At 35.1% G+C, this 19290-nt stretch overlaps 1 protein-coding gene across 17 annotated transcripts in view; it reads right to left on the reverse strand.

Moving 5' to 3' along the window:
• The window catches only part of USH2A (usherin), a 1013951-nt gene that overhangs the window by 782114 nt on the left and 212547 nt on the right, over nt 1-19290 (reverse strand). The window lies entirely within an intron of this gene.

Below are 19290 nucleotides of genomic sequence, written 5' to 3' on the forward strand. Positions count from 1 at the left end.
GTCTCAATTATACGAGGCCAACAAAGGTCTATCTAGTCAAAGCTATGGTTTTTCCAGTAGTCATGTATGGATGTGACAGTTGAACTATGAAGAAAGCTGAGCACCAAAGAATTGATGCTTTTGAACTGTGGTGTTGGAGAAGACTCTTGAGAGTCCCTTGGACTACAAGGAGATCCAACCAGTCCATCCTAAAGGAAATCAGTCCTGAATATTCACTGGAAGGACTGATGTTGAAGCTGAAACTCCAATACTTAGGTCACCTGAGGTGAAGAACTGACTCATTGGAAAATACCCTGATGCTGGGAAAGATTGAAGGAGGAGAAAGGAACGATGAGGATGAGATGGTTGGATGGCATCACCGACTTTATGGACATGAAGTAAGCGCTAGGAGTAAGCTTGCTTACTTACTAGAGCTTGAGAAAGCTCTAGGAGTTGGTGATGGGCAGGGAAGCCTGGCATGCTGCAGTCCATGCAGTCACCAAGAGTCGGACACGACTGAGCGACTGAACTGAACTGACAGCTATAGAAACAGAGACTCATTGGCAGAAGCTTCCATGAAAATGAATGCTGGGGTGGAAAATCTGAAATATAATTGATATATTGTTGGAAGTTCAGTGTGGACAAGTCTGAGATTTGAAAACTCCAGGGCAATAAGGGGGTCCCCACAATTTTGACCATGTTCTCACAGTAGATAAACTTAGGGGAAAACGACCTGGTGCTTCTGGCAGAGGGAGAAGAAAGGGAGCATTTTTAAATACATAAGAACACTTTGTTTTTCTGATCAATATCTGCCTTAGGATAAAGTAGTTGACCAGAGCCTAACTGACCTGAAGAAGGAAAACACTCCACTCCAGCCCCCTCTAGTCATCCTGTCCCGCCTAAAGAGGAGGTGGGTAGTGGCAACAAAGGCACATGTGAAGTTCACAGTCCAGAGGAAAAGGCTCACTGGGAGAATGAAGCCTAATCATAAGACTATAGACCACATCCCCTCCCCTCCTCACAAGCAGATTGCTAAAAACCTGTTTACAGTAGTTCATTTCAACTGGTACATCATGTCTGCTTTTCAAGAAAGGAAAAAAAAAATACAAGGCATACCAGAAAGAGCAAACATCAGAGGTGTTATGGCAGTGATGTTAGAATTATCAGGCTTCCCAGGTAGCACTAGTGGTAAAGAACATGCCCATCAATGCAGGAAATTTAAGGGACATGAGTTCAAGTCCTAGGTCATGAATATCTCCTGGAGAAAGGCATGGCAAATCACTTCACTATTCTTGCCTGGAGAATCCCATGGACAGAGGAGTCTGACAGGGTATGCTCCATGAGGTAGCAAAGAGTCAGACATGACTGAAGTGACTTAGCATGCATGCATGCAAGATTAATATGCTATAGACTCTAATGGATAAAGCACAGAGCACGCAAGAAGAGATGATTAATATAGCAAAGAGATGGAAATTCCATGAAAGAACAAAAAGCAAATAATGAAGATCAAAAACACTGTTCATTTTTGAAGATCAAAAATGAACAATGCCTTTGATGAGCTTAGTGGTAGACTGCACAAGGCTGAGGAGGGAATCTCTGAACTAGATGATAGATACATCACTGCTGCTGCTGCTGCTGCTAAGTCGCTTCAGTCGTGTCTGACTCTGTGCGACCCCATAGACGGCAGCCCACCAGGCTCCCCCATCCCTGGGATTCTCCAGGCAAGAGCACTGGAGTGGGTTGCCATTTCCTTCTCCAACGCAGGAAAGTGAAAAGTGAAAGTGAAGTCACTCAGTCGTGTCTGACTCTTAGCGACCCCATGGACTGCAGCCCACCAGGCTCCTCCGTCCATGGGATTTTCTAGAAGCTTCAAAAACTGAAAAGCAAAGAAAAACAAACTGAAAAGACAAAACAGAAAACTCAAGGACTGTGAGAAAACTGAAAAAGTAGCAAAATACATATAATAGGAATATCAGAGGGAGAAGAAATACTTGAAACAACAATAAAGTCCACTACACTGAAGTATCTTTTTCAAACTACAGAAAACCAAAGAAAAAATTCCAAAAGAGAAACCAAAATTAAAGACACAGCCTATAGAGTTACTAACTAATGACATCCCATTTCTCCTCAGAAAATGTAAACAAGAAGAGAATTGCATGAAATACTTTAAGTGTTGAGAGAAAAAACCCACCAACCTAGAATTATATACTCTGCACAATTATCCCTCAAAAGTGAGGGAGAAATAAAGATGTGTAAGACACACACAAATTGAAAAAATGTTTCCAGTAAACTTGACTTGGAAGAAATTTTAAAAGAAGTTTTGTAGAGAAGAGAGAAATAATGTAGGTAAGAAACTTGGACCTACATAAAGAAAGGAAGAGCATCAAAGAAGGAATAAGTAAAGATAAGGCTATTAAAACTTTCACCAGTTAAAAATGTAAAGAGAAATATTTAGAAAATATTAAAACTAACAATAAATTATAATTTAATATTAGAAACTTTGAGAATTATTTTCTTTGTTAAAAAGCATTATTTGAATAGTGCTTACCTTCTTATTCTATAAATTTCCATATATAACAAGCATCTTTTCTACACCTTGAGAACTGTCATACTCTATTTCTAAGCATGGATCAGCCTACTTACATCATTTGCATGTTTGTGCTTTCATTGGCATGAAATATATCTGAGAATTCTTTAAGGTAAAGTTATTGTCAACATCACTTCAGCTAGGACATCTTTACCTATTCATCACAACCAATGTCCACATTTATGCTAAATTCACCTTAAGTTGCTCTGCCTGCATATATAAATGCAAATGGTAGCACTGATCAACTATTTTGTTTGTAAGAAGAAATGTTTAATTGAAACTCCACTCCAAGAACATTTTCTTTCCATCATTTCAACAATCATTGTTTTTTGAATATTCATACTCATAAATACCAAAAGAGTTTATCACTGACAAAGATGTTACATAACTACAAGCTTCTTTGTGAATGAAATGATTAATGAATGTGCACTGACCAGTTACCACATATGGAAAGAAGAGACATGATTGGTCACTGATCATGATGTGCAATGATTATTTGTTTAGTAATTTGTGGACTGAAGAGCCAGCAGCAAAATTATATAAAATCTATATTTTATATAATTATTTACAGTTATATACCATAATAACTAATATATGAAACATGTTTTTAGAGGGCTGATGCTTAACTAAACTACGGTAAATGAAATTCATGCATATAGGAACGGCACAGATGCAATTGCCTGTATAACTGAAGAAAACTTTTCTAAGTCACATAAAACTTGTTATGTACTGGATCAATTAAAGTTAGAATTTTTTTAATTAATTATTTAGCTTATCTAATACAAATACAATTTATGGACCAATCCAAATTAAGAAACAATTCATAGGCACTAAACTAAAATTTTAGGCTACATGTGTACTTAACAAAAGTAGTAATATTCATTTTATAAAATAAAGTAGAAAATAAATGACAATTTGAACATCAAGTAATAAGTCAAAATATTTAAATGAGATGATTTTTTCAAAACTTTTAAGTATATATTTTTTTCTTTTTCAAAATTGGGACTACACAGAAACTCACATGTGCACACACATATATATCCCATATTCAGTTCAGTTGCTCAGTCATGTCCAGCCCCTTGTGACCCCATGAACCGCAACACACCAGGCCTCCCTGTCCCTCACCAACTGCTGTAGTCTACCCAAACCCATGTCCACTGAGTTGGTGATACCATCCAACCATATCATCCTCTGTCATCCCCTTCTCCTCCTGCCCTCAATCTTTCTCAGCATCAGGGTCTTTTCAAATGAGTCAGCTCTTTGCATCAGGGGGCCAAAATTTTGGAGTTTCAGCTTCAACATCAGTCCTTCCAATGAACACCCAGGATTGATCTCCTTTAGGATGGACTGGTTGGATCTCCTTACAGTCCAAGGGACTCTCAAGAGTCTTCTCCAACACCACACTTCAAAAGCATCAATTCTTCAGTGCTCAGCTTTCTTCATAGTCCAACTCTCACAACCATACATGAACTGGAAAAACCACAGCCTTGACTAGATGGACCTTTGTTGGCAAAGTAATGTCTCTGCTGTTTAATATGCTGTCTAGGTTGGTCATAACTTTCCTTCCAAGGAGTAAGTGTCTTTTAATTTCATGGCTGCAATCACCATCTGCAGTGATTTTAGAGCCCCCAAAAAATAAAGTCAGCCACCGTTTCCACTGTTTCCCCATCTATTTGCCATGAAGTGATGGGACTAGATGCCATGATCTTAGTTTTCTGAATGCTGAACTTTAAGCCAACTTTTTCACTCTCCTCTTTTACTTTCATCAAGAGGTTCTTTAGTTCTTCTTCACTTTCTGCCATAAGGGTGGTGTCATCTGCGTATCTGAGGTTATTGATATTTCTCCTGGCAATCTTGATTCCAGCTTGTGCTTCATCCAGCCCAGCATTTCTCATGATGTACCCTGCATGTAAGTTAAATAAGCAAGGTGACAATATAGTCCTGTGATGTACTCCTTTTCCTATTTGGAACCAGTCTGCTGTTCCATGTCCAGTTCTAACTGTTACTTCCTGACCTACATACAGGTTTCTCAAGATGCAGGTCAGGTGGTCTGGTATTCCCATCTCCTTCAGACTTTTCCACATGTGATCCACACAGTCAAAAGGTTTTGGTATAATCAATAAAGCAGAAATAGCACATATTACACATTCAAAATCTAGAAGTTACAAGATAGAGGAGGAGGAATAAGGAGGATGAGCAGGGTAAAAATACAACAGAAGTTTTGATCTTGAGTTCAAATGACACCAGCAGTATGTTAGACAGTGTGTACTTAATACATTGTCTGCAACCATTGGTAGGGGATTTTGTGATCACAAATGTACTGGTCTATGATCTGATTTAGATGATGTAGCCCAAAGAGTAGACCAATGAGCAGTTTACGGCCAAAGTGCATTTCTGTCTTATTATCTGTAGCTACAACTACTGAGGAGGTCTTATCTAAACTTCATTCCTAGTAGTCATGAGATACCACCAGCATACAACTATCACTTCAAGGAGTCCTCCATGTAGGGGAGATCTATCCTCATCATATAGGCAGAAGAATAGATGAAAACTCACTTTCAGACCTTCTGGTTTGGGAGAAGAGAAACATGCTTATCAATTTTTTCCCCCAGGTCAATCATCCACACAATTAATCTCATTTCCAATATTTCAAAATCTCTATCTCATTCCAAAACTTTGGCCAAAGGCAAAATTTTGCTGCAATACCTGAAGTCTAATTTTTTTCACTTTTTTTCAAAGTATTCTTGTTGATGACTTTGCTCTCCCAATGATGGTTTTAATATTATTCAAGTTATGCTTTTTGCATAACTTGGTGGAAGTGATGATATGCAACCTGTGGTCCTGTCATACTGATTACAGATGCAGTTTGTCTTCAACAAAGCAACTGCCAGCTGTTGGAGTTTGGGATGCTGTCTTCATGAATTAGTGGAGCAAATTCAGTAAAACCATTCTTTTGATATTCTTATGAACACAACATTTCTGCTTTCAGACTATGATCTAAAGACTCCTTGGAGACTTTATCCTTATTGTCACTTTAAAAGCCATTATCAAAAAGTCCTATAGTAAATAATTCTGGACTCAATACTATGTCCATGTTCCAAAGATACAGTCCTGGGTCCTTTGACATTTAAAAACAAAGAGGAATTTGCCACTAACCTAATGGAATGGTTTGGGTCCAACCAAGTAGTTGTTAGTGACAATAGCTAGCCTTTTTGTGAACAATAAAAAAGCCTACATAAATATTGGTAACATTGCATCCCTTTCTAGAGAAATCAAGCATAGTAATCATCTTTTCAACTCTCAATTTAAAAAAAATACCACTTGGGTACAAAAATTTGTAGAAAGGGTGAGTACAGACACCAGTCCTAGGAGAGGAAGTTGTCCACACCTATCAGGACAGAATGTGTACATTCCACTGGACCCTATAATTCTACTGAAAATTCAGAAAAGTTCATTTCTTAAACTATTTTAAATATATATATTTTATAATGTGGCCCTTATAATAAAGAATAGGATATGAATGTCCAAAAGTAAAGAAATGGTAAAAAAAAAAAATCATATATCTTCTAAGAAACATACTGCAAACATTTATAGATACAAATGTAGATGAGATTACATAATACAATTTGAATTTAAAAACAAGTGAAAGTAATATGTAGAGTCCAATCCTATTTTTTAGATAAAGACAGATTCATATATGTATATGAATATAGAGATACAATTTTAAGAAGATAGAAACAGATGACACAGACTTGTAAATAACAATAATAAAATAATCTGAAATGATATAAACTAAGCTATTTGCCAAGGTTGTCTATGGATGGTAGGATTACAGATGACTTTTACTTTTTTATAATGAAATTTATTTCCGTGGTGTACATTTATTGCTAATGTATTAAAAATTGTGGGCAAATAAAATGCAACTGCATGGATGGTTGGGCTTCCCAAGTGGCTCAGCAGTAAGAATCCGCCTGCCAAGCAGGAGAAGTGAGTTTGAAACTTGGGTCAGAAGATCCCCTGGAGAAGGAAATAGCAACCCACTCCAGTATTCTTGCCTAGGAAACCCCAGGAAGAGGAGCCTTGTGGGCTACAGTCCAAGGAGTCTGGAAGAGTCGGACACAACTTAGCAACTAAGCAGCAGCAGCAGCATCTACTTACAAGGAAATTACACGTTATTTACATCACTTCCATGTCACATTCACTGAGAAAAGCTAAGAAAATTAAAAAGTACTAGTTTTAAATTACACAGAGATCAGTAAGATAGTGCGGGGAAAATGATTCTCTTTTTTGAGCATAACGTAATGAGTTACCAGCAAACAATATAATTTTTAAAAGGTAAAAAAATTTTCAAAAGAATGAGATTAACATATTGAAACAAAGATTTTGAGAGGTAACATCCTAAAAGTCTGTTTTAAAATTTAATTGAAAAAATACACAACTAAATGGCACCTTGGCACACATTTTGGCCTCTGATCTTAAGGATGAAGCTATACTTTATGATTTTATGTGGTTCACAAATTTCATATAATGGTTAATTTTTTCATCTTATAATTCTGTTTCTCACAACTCCTGTTTGAAAATACAAAGACAGTCAAGAAAAAATGGAAGAAATACTAATTAAGTGCATTATGAATAAAGTTTTGAATTTTCACAATTACTTCTATCTTTGCTATCAATGACTTTTGAAGTTTCATTTAAAATCTAAAAATAGGTGTATATCATATTTTACGCAGGTTCTGAACCAAGTGGTTTTCTATTTAATGTCCCAATCTGCAGCTGATCATTTGTCACTTTCAATTATGTTTCAGTTTGTTCTGTAACAACTGGATTCCCCCTGATATGTCCCTGGATGTACAAATTATAAGATTAGACAATGGCTTATCAGGATGAGGACCTAACTGATTCATTTAACTGCTTTCATTTTGATAGCTTCTTAAAGGCTACTAGTCAATTCCACTAAGTTGCAGTCAAGTTCATTGACATATTCAGGTAGACAAATCACAGAATCATCATTGGATATAGAAAACAGTGATGAAATATTTTACTACATTATGTATTAATATTACACAATGACATTTCTCTCTTCTTGATCATTAAACTAGAATAGTGTTTTTTTGTTGCTATTATAGACTAGCAAAGACAATCTTCCAAAAATCTTCCACAGGTCCAAAAGTACTTTTATCAACTCTACTGTTGTCAGTCTCAAGTTTGATGTCTTATTTCCAGTATTTCAAATCTGATCCTAATTTACAGAAAAAATACAAGATACATATAGTCACATTTTCAAAAATCTAACTATACAAACTATATACTTCTTCAGCCAATTATCCAGCAATATCAAATGACCACTATGCATCTTTGAAGGAAGGAAGAAGAAAATGTCTTCTTAATCAAAGATACATAAAGGGCATGGGAAGGTGGGAGAGGGGATGAGATCTTCTCAAAAGTTACTCATGAAAGAGTTCAACAGATCCAAAAGTCCAACAGATTCAATGCCCTTTGAAAGCTAAAGTTCATTATGATGACCACATAAAGTTCATTATGATGACCACAAGTTACCAAAATCAACTTGTCTTCAGTGACAGAACAAAGTAAGTGATTTGTTTTATTTTAGAATGGCTTCAAAAAGCAGATTAAAACTTCTTTTAATGTTCATTTTAAAAGATCACATCTGGAAAAATTTACAAGAAGCAGTTAATTCTCCAATTATGGTAAATAAATGAAACAAATCTTTCTTAAAAAAAAAAGTACTCTAGTACATACTATACAGGCTAAAGTATTAGAAGGGCAAAGAACAACTATGGGTACAGCCTTATTTTGATAAGCACTTGCAGAGAAAATAGAATCTTGTCTATACTTTTAAAATCACTGCAATTATCATAGAATATTACAATAGTGCATATACTTCTCTGTTGTCCTTGCTAGATTCTGAGCTTCCTTAAGCAGGAATCAGATTTTATTATCTAGTGAGTCTCATCATAACGCCTGAAATTTTGTTCAATAAATGTATCTTAGGTGAGAGAATGACTAAACAAATTAACGTATGAATGAGTGAATAAATCTGTGAACAGCTGATACAAAAAGAGCTCATCTCTATCAGGGAATTCCTTTCATTCACTCCTTGCTCTAGCAAAAAAAAAAAAAAAAAAGTGAGACAAAATTAGTTCCCTTTCTACCCTCAACAGTAAAATGTCCACAGATGTTGTTATCTAGGCAATGCTCTCTGTATACTAAGAACAGTTAAACCTTATGGTGTCAGGCCCAAGTGCTTCAAATGTATAAGCTGACTGAATCTCTCCAACTAGCCCAGAAGCAGTAGTTGCAATTGCCTCTCTTTTGTTACAGCTGAGAAAACTGAGGAATAGGCAAGAAATTTAATAATTTTCTAAAATCATCCACTAGAATGTCAACTAATATAAACTAGAATGTAAAAGTTTCTAAGGGCAGAAAAGCTTATTTTTTATTCATGACTATATTTTCAGTGTCTAGAAGAAGCCCTAACACATAGGAGGTATTCAATTTAGATAAGTAGAAGATAGATAGATACGTACATACATACATAGCTAGATAGACAGCCCTTACTCCTGATCATTATGCTAAACTGTTCCAAGATATATGAAATGATCTCTGAGGGAGGGAGGTGTTGAATAGTTTACTAAGACTGGAATGCCCATACCTACCTCCTTCTGCTCAGTCAAAGGGGATGGCAGAGCCCTGGATGAAAGTGAAAGAAGAGACTGAAACAGCTGGCTTAAAATTCAACATTCAAAAAACGAGGATCATGGCATCTAGTCCCATCACTTCATGGCAAATAGATGGGAAAACAATGGAAACAGTGACAGGCTTTATTTTGGGGGGCTCCAAAATCATTGCAGATGGTGACTGCAGTCGTGAAATTAAAAGATGGTTGCTCCTTGGAAGAAAAGCTATGACTAACCTAGACAGCATATTTTATTAAAATGCAGAGACATTATTTTGCTGCCAAAGGTCCATCTAGTCAAAGCTATGGTTTTTCCACTAGGCATGTATGGATGTGAGAGTTGGACTATGAAGAAAGCTGAGCACTGAAAAATTCACGCTTTTGAACTGTGGTGTTGGAGAAGACTCTTAAGAGTTCTTTGGCCTGCAAGGAGATCCAACCAGTCCATCCGAAAATAAATCAGTCCTGAATATTCACTGGAAGAACTGATGCTGAAGCTGAAACTCCAATACTTTGGCCACCTGATGTGAAGTACTGACTCATTTGAAAAGACCCTGATGCTGCGAAAAATTGAAGGCAGAAGGAGAAGGGGATGACAGAGAATGAGAGGGTTGAATGGCATCACTGACTCAATGGACATGAGTTTGAACAAGCTCTGGGAGTTGGTGATGGACAGGGAAGCCTGGTGTGCTTCAGTCCATGGGGTTGCAAAGAGTCAGACACGACTGAGTGACTGAACTGAACTGAACTGAGCTGAGCCCTGGAAATCCAAAGTAGCCATTACCCCATTCTCAATCAGAAAATTTATAGGTATGCAGGCAGCCCCTGTCTCTACAGGAAGGAAAGGAAGGAATCTGTTCCAAAGTGAGAGATACAAACTGTTCACTTTTCCATGGGGTTGCGAAGAGCTGGACATGACTGAGAGACTAACACACTCACATAGTACTACTCACTGAGCTAAAATAATTCATTTGTTAAAACTATTCCCAAACAGCCTAAACGAATTAAAGATCTTTGTAAAGTCTACGAATTGCTCCTTTCTCATCACTAAAAGCCAAACCAGTGTGTTGGAAATTTTTAGAGTCTAAATCTCTGATAATAATAATTGTCCTCGGGCTCTATTCACAGCTTCCTCTTTCTTTCAGATATAGCAAGAATTGTAATTCAAATGATGCAATTTCAGTATAATTTCTTTTGTCTACTAGATAGAAAAATCATCATTATAAACAATGAACACAAAAACTTCAGTGTAATCATGTAACTCCTTTTATTTTCCCCAACAGAAGTTTTGCTGGGTATCTCTAATGCTCTAATCACAAAGATATTGTTACACAAACTTGTCAGTTATTTATCATGATATATTGGGTTAGGGGTTGTAGAAGCATAGATAATACTTCCAATTGCAGAAAGAATCCAGACAGAAACTGGCTGAATGCTTTGCACACAGTAAGTGATCAATACACGCTTAATAAATGCATGAATGTTTGGGTGAATGACCTAACAGCTTGCTTATATTTATAACATGCTGCAGGATGGTACCTTAGTATATGCAGTATTTAATTAAATATTAACATAAAAGGTTTAAACATAAATGTAATATTTTACCTGCAGAATTTTACCTATGAATTACTATGTAATCTTAACTAGCAAATTTAAAACAATTACCACACATCACCATTGAGAAGACAGAAATGTTCATGTATTTATCCTTTAATGATATATTCCTTTCTCAGTAATTATCTTTCCCCTAGTTAGAAATTCTCATATAATTAAAAAAGAGTCCACAGAAAAATTGTACTTACCTGCTTTCTAGGTGCTGAAATCAATAGCATAAATTGAATAACTATTAATACTATTGGACAGTACTGATCAGACATTGGTGGTAAAACAATGATAGTGAATATTTATATACATAGCCTTTCTATCAATTCAACTATTAATATGTGGTGGCTACTTTTAGAAACGTTCTTAATCCATGCAATGCCTTTTCTGTGCCTTGTCTGTACCACTTTAGGCAAAGGAGAATGGAGGATTAGAAAACCATCCAATAAAACAAATTTTAGTAACGTGTGAAACAAAATCTACACTTGCAAAAATGATATAGGCAGAATTATTCAGACAATTGATTCAGCCCTGCACATTGTCTCTGAACTGACAGTCTCTGTGCTTTTAAGTACAGGGCTCCTGACCCTGTGATTTGTGAATATATACCATCTAACTGTCCATAGAATTCTCCAGGCAAGAATACTGGAGTGGGATTCCCTGGTGGCTCAGACTGTAAATAATCTCTCTGCAATGCAGGAGATCCAGGTTTGATTCCTGGGTTGGGATGATCCCCTGGAGAAGGGAATGGCAACCCACTCCAGTATTCTTGCCTGGGAAATCACATGGACAAAGAGCCTGGCCGGCTACAGTCCATGGGGTCGCAGAGTTGGATACGACTGAGAGACTAACACTTTCACTTTCTTTCACCATCCAGCTGTATCTGTTTGTCGAATGAAAAAGAAGCACTTGGGTGATGGACCCTGGAGTCTTATTCATTACTTTTGAATACTGATGGGATTTGATATTTGATTTTTCCCTTGAGCTATCTGCTTTTTTCCCCCTCTTCCTTTTTTTTATTGTTTGACTTTTTCAGAGCACTAAATAGAAAAGACTCACAAGAAATCTAAGTTCCCCTCAGAATCCAGAAGGAATATTTAAAGGTTTGTTCAAGTTTGTGGGCAGTGGCCAAGCCAAAGTAATTCCACTGCTTAATAAAATAACTTAAACCTATTGATATGTCAGAAAATTGACCTGGAGTAGAGAACACATTTGTATAGTATAAACTGCATATTTTGTAAAGAAACAATGAAAAAGAAATGAATTCTATTAAAATGTTCTTTACATGCAACTGTTTCAAATAATATAATACAAATATGGATTCTCTAGATTAAGAAGCATAATCCATTATTTCTGTCCTTTAGTTTAATGAGTGGGCATAAAAATGTATTTGAGTTACTATTTGGATATATAGCCATTTTATATTACAAATTTTACCTAGTGCTAGACATGAGTATTAGATTAATAAATTAAAAATCCTTTTATTCATATAGCCCCATTTAATTTTTCCTTTTAAGATTTAAAATGTCAATGATATTTATATTATTTGTTAATTACAAATTGTCAGCCTCAATCATTTGTTGTATTAGAGTCATCTCCATTTATTATAGTAATTAGTGTCTGCCAGGGAATCTTCTTTGAATTTCATAAATGAAAGTCCTTTAATATTTTCAAATACTTGAATCTGTAATCAAGATGTTATGGTTATACTCTAGCCTAACACTCTTCATATAGAAGGCATTTCATAAATATTTCTTAAATGAAGAGAACAAATAATGAAACTTCACATTAGAATAGGAAACATATAGAGTAATTATTAATTTTATAATGGTTATTCCATGATGAAGAGTCACCTCCACTGTCTTTACTAATAGCATGAATACTTAACATAAGTAATATGTTCTTAATAGATTAATAAATCATTATATTTTAGGAAAATTTTGCTGAAATAAAGCCATGCAAAATTTATAAATAAAACAGCAAACTGTGCTCCTTATTCACCACCTGACAAAAACAAAATAAAATGCCATGTACATCCCACCTTACCAGTAATATCTGAATTTAGTAATGTTCATTCACAAGTATTTCTTGATTCTTTATTACTTTTATTTATTTATTTATTTTGTATGTGTAATAAAGTTTTATTAAAGTATAAAGGAGATAGAGAAAGCTTCTGACATAGGCATCAGAAGGGGGCAGAAAGAGTACCCGCTTGCTAGTGTTAACAATGAGGTTATATAACATAGTGTTATTTTCTATGGTTATAAATACTATATAAATGGTATACTGCATTTTACTAAAAGAAGCTTTTTGCACTTCATTGTTTGAGAAATCTAATAATGTTGATGCAATAGCTACATTCATTCATATTCACTGCTGTATTTCATTTAAATACTGCAAATTATTTTTCAGTGGTGGCAAGCTTCCCATCAGTGGCTTATACATCCTCAGTACCTAACTTACATCCTTGTCAGTATCTGAAACTCAGATTTTTTTATCTTTACCAACCTCATGGGTATAAAACATTGTCTCATGGTTTTGGTTATTTCGCTGCTAACTAGTAAAAGTTCAGATCTTTTCACATGTATTTGACCAGTTAAGTTGACATTTCTGGCCTTTTCTGTGAATTGTTGTTGTTGCACTTGCTAAGTTGTGTTCGACTCTCTGCAAGACTGTAGCCCACCAGGCTCCTCTATTCATGGGATTTACCAGGCAAGAATACTGGAGTAGGTTGCCATTTTCTTCTCCAGAGGATCTTCCCGACCCAGGGATCAAACCCACATCTCCTGCATTGGCAGGCAGATTCTTTACTACTGAGCCACCAGGGAAGCTCCTTCTGTGACTTATCTTATCTTGGTATATTTTTCAAGTAGTTTGTATGATTTAAAAATTTCCTTTGTTATATTCATTGTGTTGTCCAATATCATCAGCTAGTCTGTAGCTTTTCTTAAAAAGGTAGCTTTTGATGATTAGAAGTTTCTAATTTTTATATAGCCACATTTACCAATTTCCTCTTTTATTAGTTTGTGCTTCAAGTGTCCAGAAGTCATAAAGACATCCTATATTTCCCAAGGGAAAAATGTTTATCTTCATAAATAGATGATATTGGGAAAGGCAAGACCCTGCCACTTACTATATTCCCCAAATTTATTTCCACTATTTTACTTCTCTAATAATCTGTATATTAGAATAAGTTTGTCAAGTCACAAAAAAAAACGGCTCCAATACTATTAGAATTAGATTGAATTTATAACTGGGGAGAACTGACATGCTTTTGATATGGAATATTTCTCTACATGAGCATGTTGTAGTTCTCTATTAATTTAAATTCTATAAATTTTTTTTCAATACTGTTTCCACCATATATATAACTTGGTAGATTTTCCTTTGGATATTTCTATAATTAGTATCTCTGTTTAAATTAAGTTTCCCATTTGCTTTTTGTTATATAAAAGGCAATTGATTTCCATGAGTCTACCCTGTTTCTAGGATTCTTTTCTGTTCAGTCACCCAGTCATGTCTGACCCTTTGCAACCCCATGGACTGCAGCACACCAGGCCTCCCTGCCCCTCATCATCTCCCGAAGTTTGCCCGAGTTCATGTCCTCCAGCCATCTCATCCTCTCACGCCTTCTTCTCTCTCTGCCACCAATCTTCCCCAGCATCAGGGACTTTTCCAATGAGTCGGCTATTTGCATCAGACTGAACTCATTAATATTTAATAATTTGTAGATTTTCTTGCATTTTATGACCAAATCATCTTGTCTTCAGACATTGGCAGTTCAATTATTTCTTTTTATTTAATAAATAAATAAATATTTTATTGATTTATACTTAATTTACATTATTGTATGAATTTCAGGTATACAGCAAAGTGATTCACCTACATAGGTGTATATACGTACATAGTAGTAATAGTGTACCATTAGTCAGTCATGTCCGACTTTTGGCAACCCCATGGACTATAGCCACCATGCTCCTCTGTCTATGGAATTCTCCAGGCAAGAATACTGGAGTGGGTTATACACACATACATTTTTTTTCAGATTACTTTTCATTATAGGTTATTATAAGATATTGATTATAGCTCCCTATGCTATACAGTAGATCCTTTTTGGTTATCTACTTTATGTATAGTAGTCTGTAACCCTAATTCCTCATTTACTCCCCCACCCCCACTATCCACTTTGGTAACCATAATTTTATTGTCTGTGTCTGTAAGTCTATTTCTGTTTTGTAAGTAAGTTCACTTGTTTCACATTTTTAGATTTCACATATGTGATATCACATAATATTTTTCTTTCTCTGACTTACTTAAGATGATAATATCTAGGTCCATCCATATTATCCAAATGGCATTATTTCATTCCTTCTTATGGCTGAGCAATATTCCATTGTATATACATAGCACATCTTACTTATCCATTCATTTGTCAATGGACATTTGGGTTGCTTCCATGTCTTGGCTATAGTAAAGTGTGCTGCTATGAATACTGAGACGTCTGTATCTTTTTGAATTGTTTTCTCTGTATATATGCCCAGAAGTGGGATTTGCAGGATTATATGATAACTTTAGTATTTTTAAAGAACCTCCAGACTCTTCACCATAGTGGCTGTATCAATTTACATCCCCACCAACAGTGGTACCTTTTTCTCCATACCCTCTCCCGCGTTTGTTATTTGCAGACTTTTTTGATGATGGTCATTTTAACTGGTGTGAGATGATACCTCATATGCAGTTTTGATTTGTATTTCTCTAGTAATTAGTCATGCTGAACATCTTTTCATCTGTCTGTTGGAATTTTCTCTTTCCAATTCTTTAAGTGATTACTCTTTTTCTTATCATACTAAGCTGGCTAGATCCTTCAAAAATATGTTGAATAACAATCTTTTTTTAATTTATTTTTTAGATGAAGAATAATTGCTTTACAGAATTTTGTTGTTTTCTGTCAAACCTCAAAATGAATCCTGACCTAAAGTGAACCACCATTATGGGTACTGTTGTTTAAAGAAATTTGTAGGTTTTTTTTTTTTTATCAGATTAAGGGAGTCTGCTTCAACTATGCTGAAAATATTAATCTAGATGGATACTAAATGTTATCAACTGTTTTCTCCAAATACATTGAAATGAGCATGTTTTTCCTCCCTTCATTGGTTAATGTAGTAAATTATATTAATTAATTTTTAATACCAAGTTTCACTTGCATTTGTGGGAGAAACTTGATTTGGCTACCATAAGTTATTGTTTTTATAAATAGCCATATTTGGTCTGTTATTATTTTAAGAAACTTAGGCTTATGTTTACTAGTGAGAATGATAAAGTTTTATTTGTACTGTCCTTTTTTGACTTTGTTTCCTGGCCTCCTCACTTCTATTGACAGAACTCAAAATAAAGATATGTGCCCTCAGATAAAAACTTAGCATGCTATATATTTAACTTTATATTGCTGTTGACTCTTCTATTCCCACCACCAATTTAAGAGAATGTAAAGAAACTCTTCAAGAATAAGAATTGTGGTTTGCTCAGAGATATAAACCTATTTCTCAGTAAATGAGTACCCAATACAATTTTATTGGATTAATGAAAGATTCATAATTTTAGTTGGCGATGTTTTCTTATTCTATTTTTCTTGATGAATTTATATAATAATGAAATAATTAAATGCATTCATTCACTGAGAACCATGTACTTAATGCCTACAATGTGTTCTGATTAAAAATTCTATATAATATGTTGAAACCATCTTTATTGATTAATACAGGATCAATGTTTATAAATTTTCTATGTGATCTTGACACATAGAATGTGTATTTTTCACAGCTGGATACAGGAACCTATTAGTTCAGGTTTCAAATTAGTTCAGTACTTAGTTACTAAGGTTTTCCTATTTGTGTTTGGACTGGTGTTTGACCAATTAAAGTCATCTATACTGATAGCAGATTTGTCAATTTCACCTTCCAGTTCTGTCAAAATTTGCTCTATACTTTTGAATCTATAAGATGTATATAAATTTAGAATTGTATTTTTATCCATTATATGTTATGAATGTTTTATCTCTAATAAATTTTTAAAGACTATTTTATCCAATATGAATATAGTTTAAGTGAGTTTTCTTACATTTTCAAACTTTGTGTGTGCTTGTGTTTTAGGTATATATCTCACAACCCTAGTGTCAGTATCATGTTAAACTGTATTCAAGCCTGTGCTGTGCTTAGTTGCTCAGTCCTGTCCAACTCTTTGAGACCCCATAGACTGTAGTCTGCCAGCCTCTCTGTCCATAGAGATTCTCCATAGATGGAAGAATACTGAAGTAGATTGCCATGCCCTCCTCCAGGGGATCTTCCCAACTCAGGGGTCGAACCCAAGTCTCCCACATTGCAGGCAGATTCTTTACCACCTGAGCCACCAAAGAAGCCCAAGAATACTGGAGTGGGTAGGTAGCTTATCCCTTCTCCAGGGGATCTTCCAGACCCAGGAATCAAACAAGGGGCTCCTGCATTGCAGGCAGATTCTTTACCAGCTGAGATATCAGGGAAGACCATATATACTCCAATATATACTATGAGCTTGCCTGGTGGCTCAGTTGGTAAACAATCTGCCTGCAATGCAGGAGACCTAGGTTCAATCCCTGGGCCAGGGCAGATCCCCTAAAGAAGGAAATGGCAACCCACTCCAGTATCTAGACTGGAGAAATCCCATGGATAGAGTAGCCTACAGGCTACAGTTCATGGGGTAAAATATCCTCACAAATTTGAAACAAGTGACCTAAGAGCACACATTGCATGATTTAAGTTGGTTAAGGTATAATTCTGTGGCCCAGAATGTGGTTAATCTAGTGAATGTTTTATGTGGGCTTGAGAAGAACATGTATGCTGTAATTGTTGGATAAAGTAATCTACAGGTGTTCAATTAAATCCAGTTGATTGAAAGTATTGTTGAATTCAACTATTTCCTTCCTGATTTCCTGTCTCCTGGATCTGTCCATTTCTGACAGAGGGGTTTTGAAGTCTCTAACAAAGATAATGACTTCATCTATTTCTTTTACCAGTTCTATCAGTTTTTGCCTTACATATTTTGATGCTGTTATTAGGCACATATACATTAAGGATTGTTATGTCTCCTCACAGTTAACCCTTTTACCATTATGTAATACCCCATTTTATCACTGATAATTTTCCTTTCTCTTAACTGTGCTCTAAAGTTAACACTTCAGTGTTTAGAGTTTTTTGATTAGTGTTAACATACAAATCTTTACTCTTTTAATCTATATGTGTCTTTATATTTAACACGGATTTCTTAAAGACAACACATAGTTTTGTCATGTTTTTGATCTTCTCTGCCAAACCCTTTTAACTGATATTTAGGCCATTGATATTTAAAGTAATTACTGACATATTGGGAGTAATATCTATTGTATCTGTTCCTGTTTTCTATTACTGTCACTCTGTGATTCTGTTTTTATCTTCCACTCTTTCTGCTTTTGTTGTCTTGATTGTGCATTTTATGTGATTCCATTTTGTCTTTTCTCAGCATATCAATTATTTTTTACTTTTTTAAAAAAACCGATGTCCTTAGAGTTTGTAATATACATTTACAACTAATGTACAATAGTTACAACTATTCTAAGTCCCCTTTCATATAACACTATACCACATCATGGGTAGGATAAATATCTTAAAATAGCACTCCTAGGTCCTCTCTTCAACTCCTTGTTGCTATTTCATTTGCTAATACATGAGCATATTATGCTATTATTATTTTGATCAAATTATTATCTTTAGATCAATTAAAATTTTAAAAATGTTTTTATTTTACTGTCACTTTTTTCTTCTTTAAGTCATCTCATTTATTTATATAGATCCAAGCTTCTGATTTATATAGCTTTCCTTCTCTCTAATGAACTTTCAACATTTCTTGTAAACAAGTCTACTGATAACAAATTCCCTCAATTTTGTTTCATTTCTCCCTAACTTTTGAAGGATTAATTGTTCAGGTTACACAATTCTAGGTCGGTGTGTTGTGTCTCTCAACATTTGAAATATTTTTCTTGCTTACTGGTATCTGAGATGTCAGAAGTAATTCTTATCTTTGTTCCCCTGTAGGTTAGATGGGTTTTTTCCTTTGTAGTTTCTTTTCAGGCTTTTCTTCTTTATCTTTGATTTCCTGTAGTTTGACTATGATATGGGGGCTTCCCTAGTGGCTCAGATGGTAAAGACTCTGCCTGCAATGTGAGAGACCTGACTAAGATATGTCAGGGTGTAAATTTTTTAAATTTATTTTGCTTGCTATTTTCAGGCTTCCTGGATTTGTGGGTTGCTATCTGACTTTAATGTAGGAAATTCCCAATCACTATTTCTTCAAATATTTCTTCTTTTCCACTTTTTTCTCTTTCTGGTATTTCCATTATGCATATATTATATCT

This window comes from Bubalus kerabau, chromosome 5, assembly GCF_029407905.1.
Source record: "Bubalus kerabau isolate K-KA32 ecotype Philippines breed swamp buffalo chromosome 5, PCC_UOA_SB_1v2, whole genome shotgun sequence".
Taxonomy (NCBI): Eukaryota; Metazoa; Chordata; class Mammalia; order Artiodactyla; family Bovidae; genus Bubalus; species Bubalus kerabau.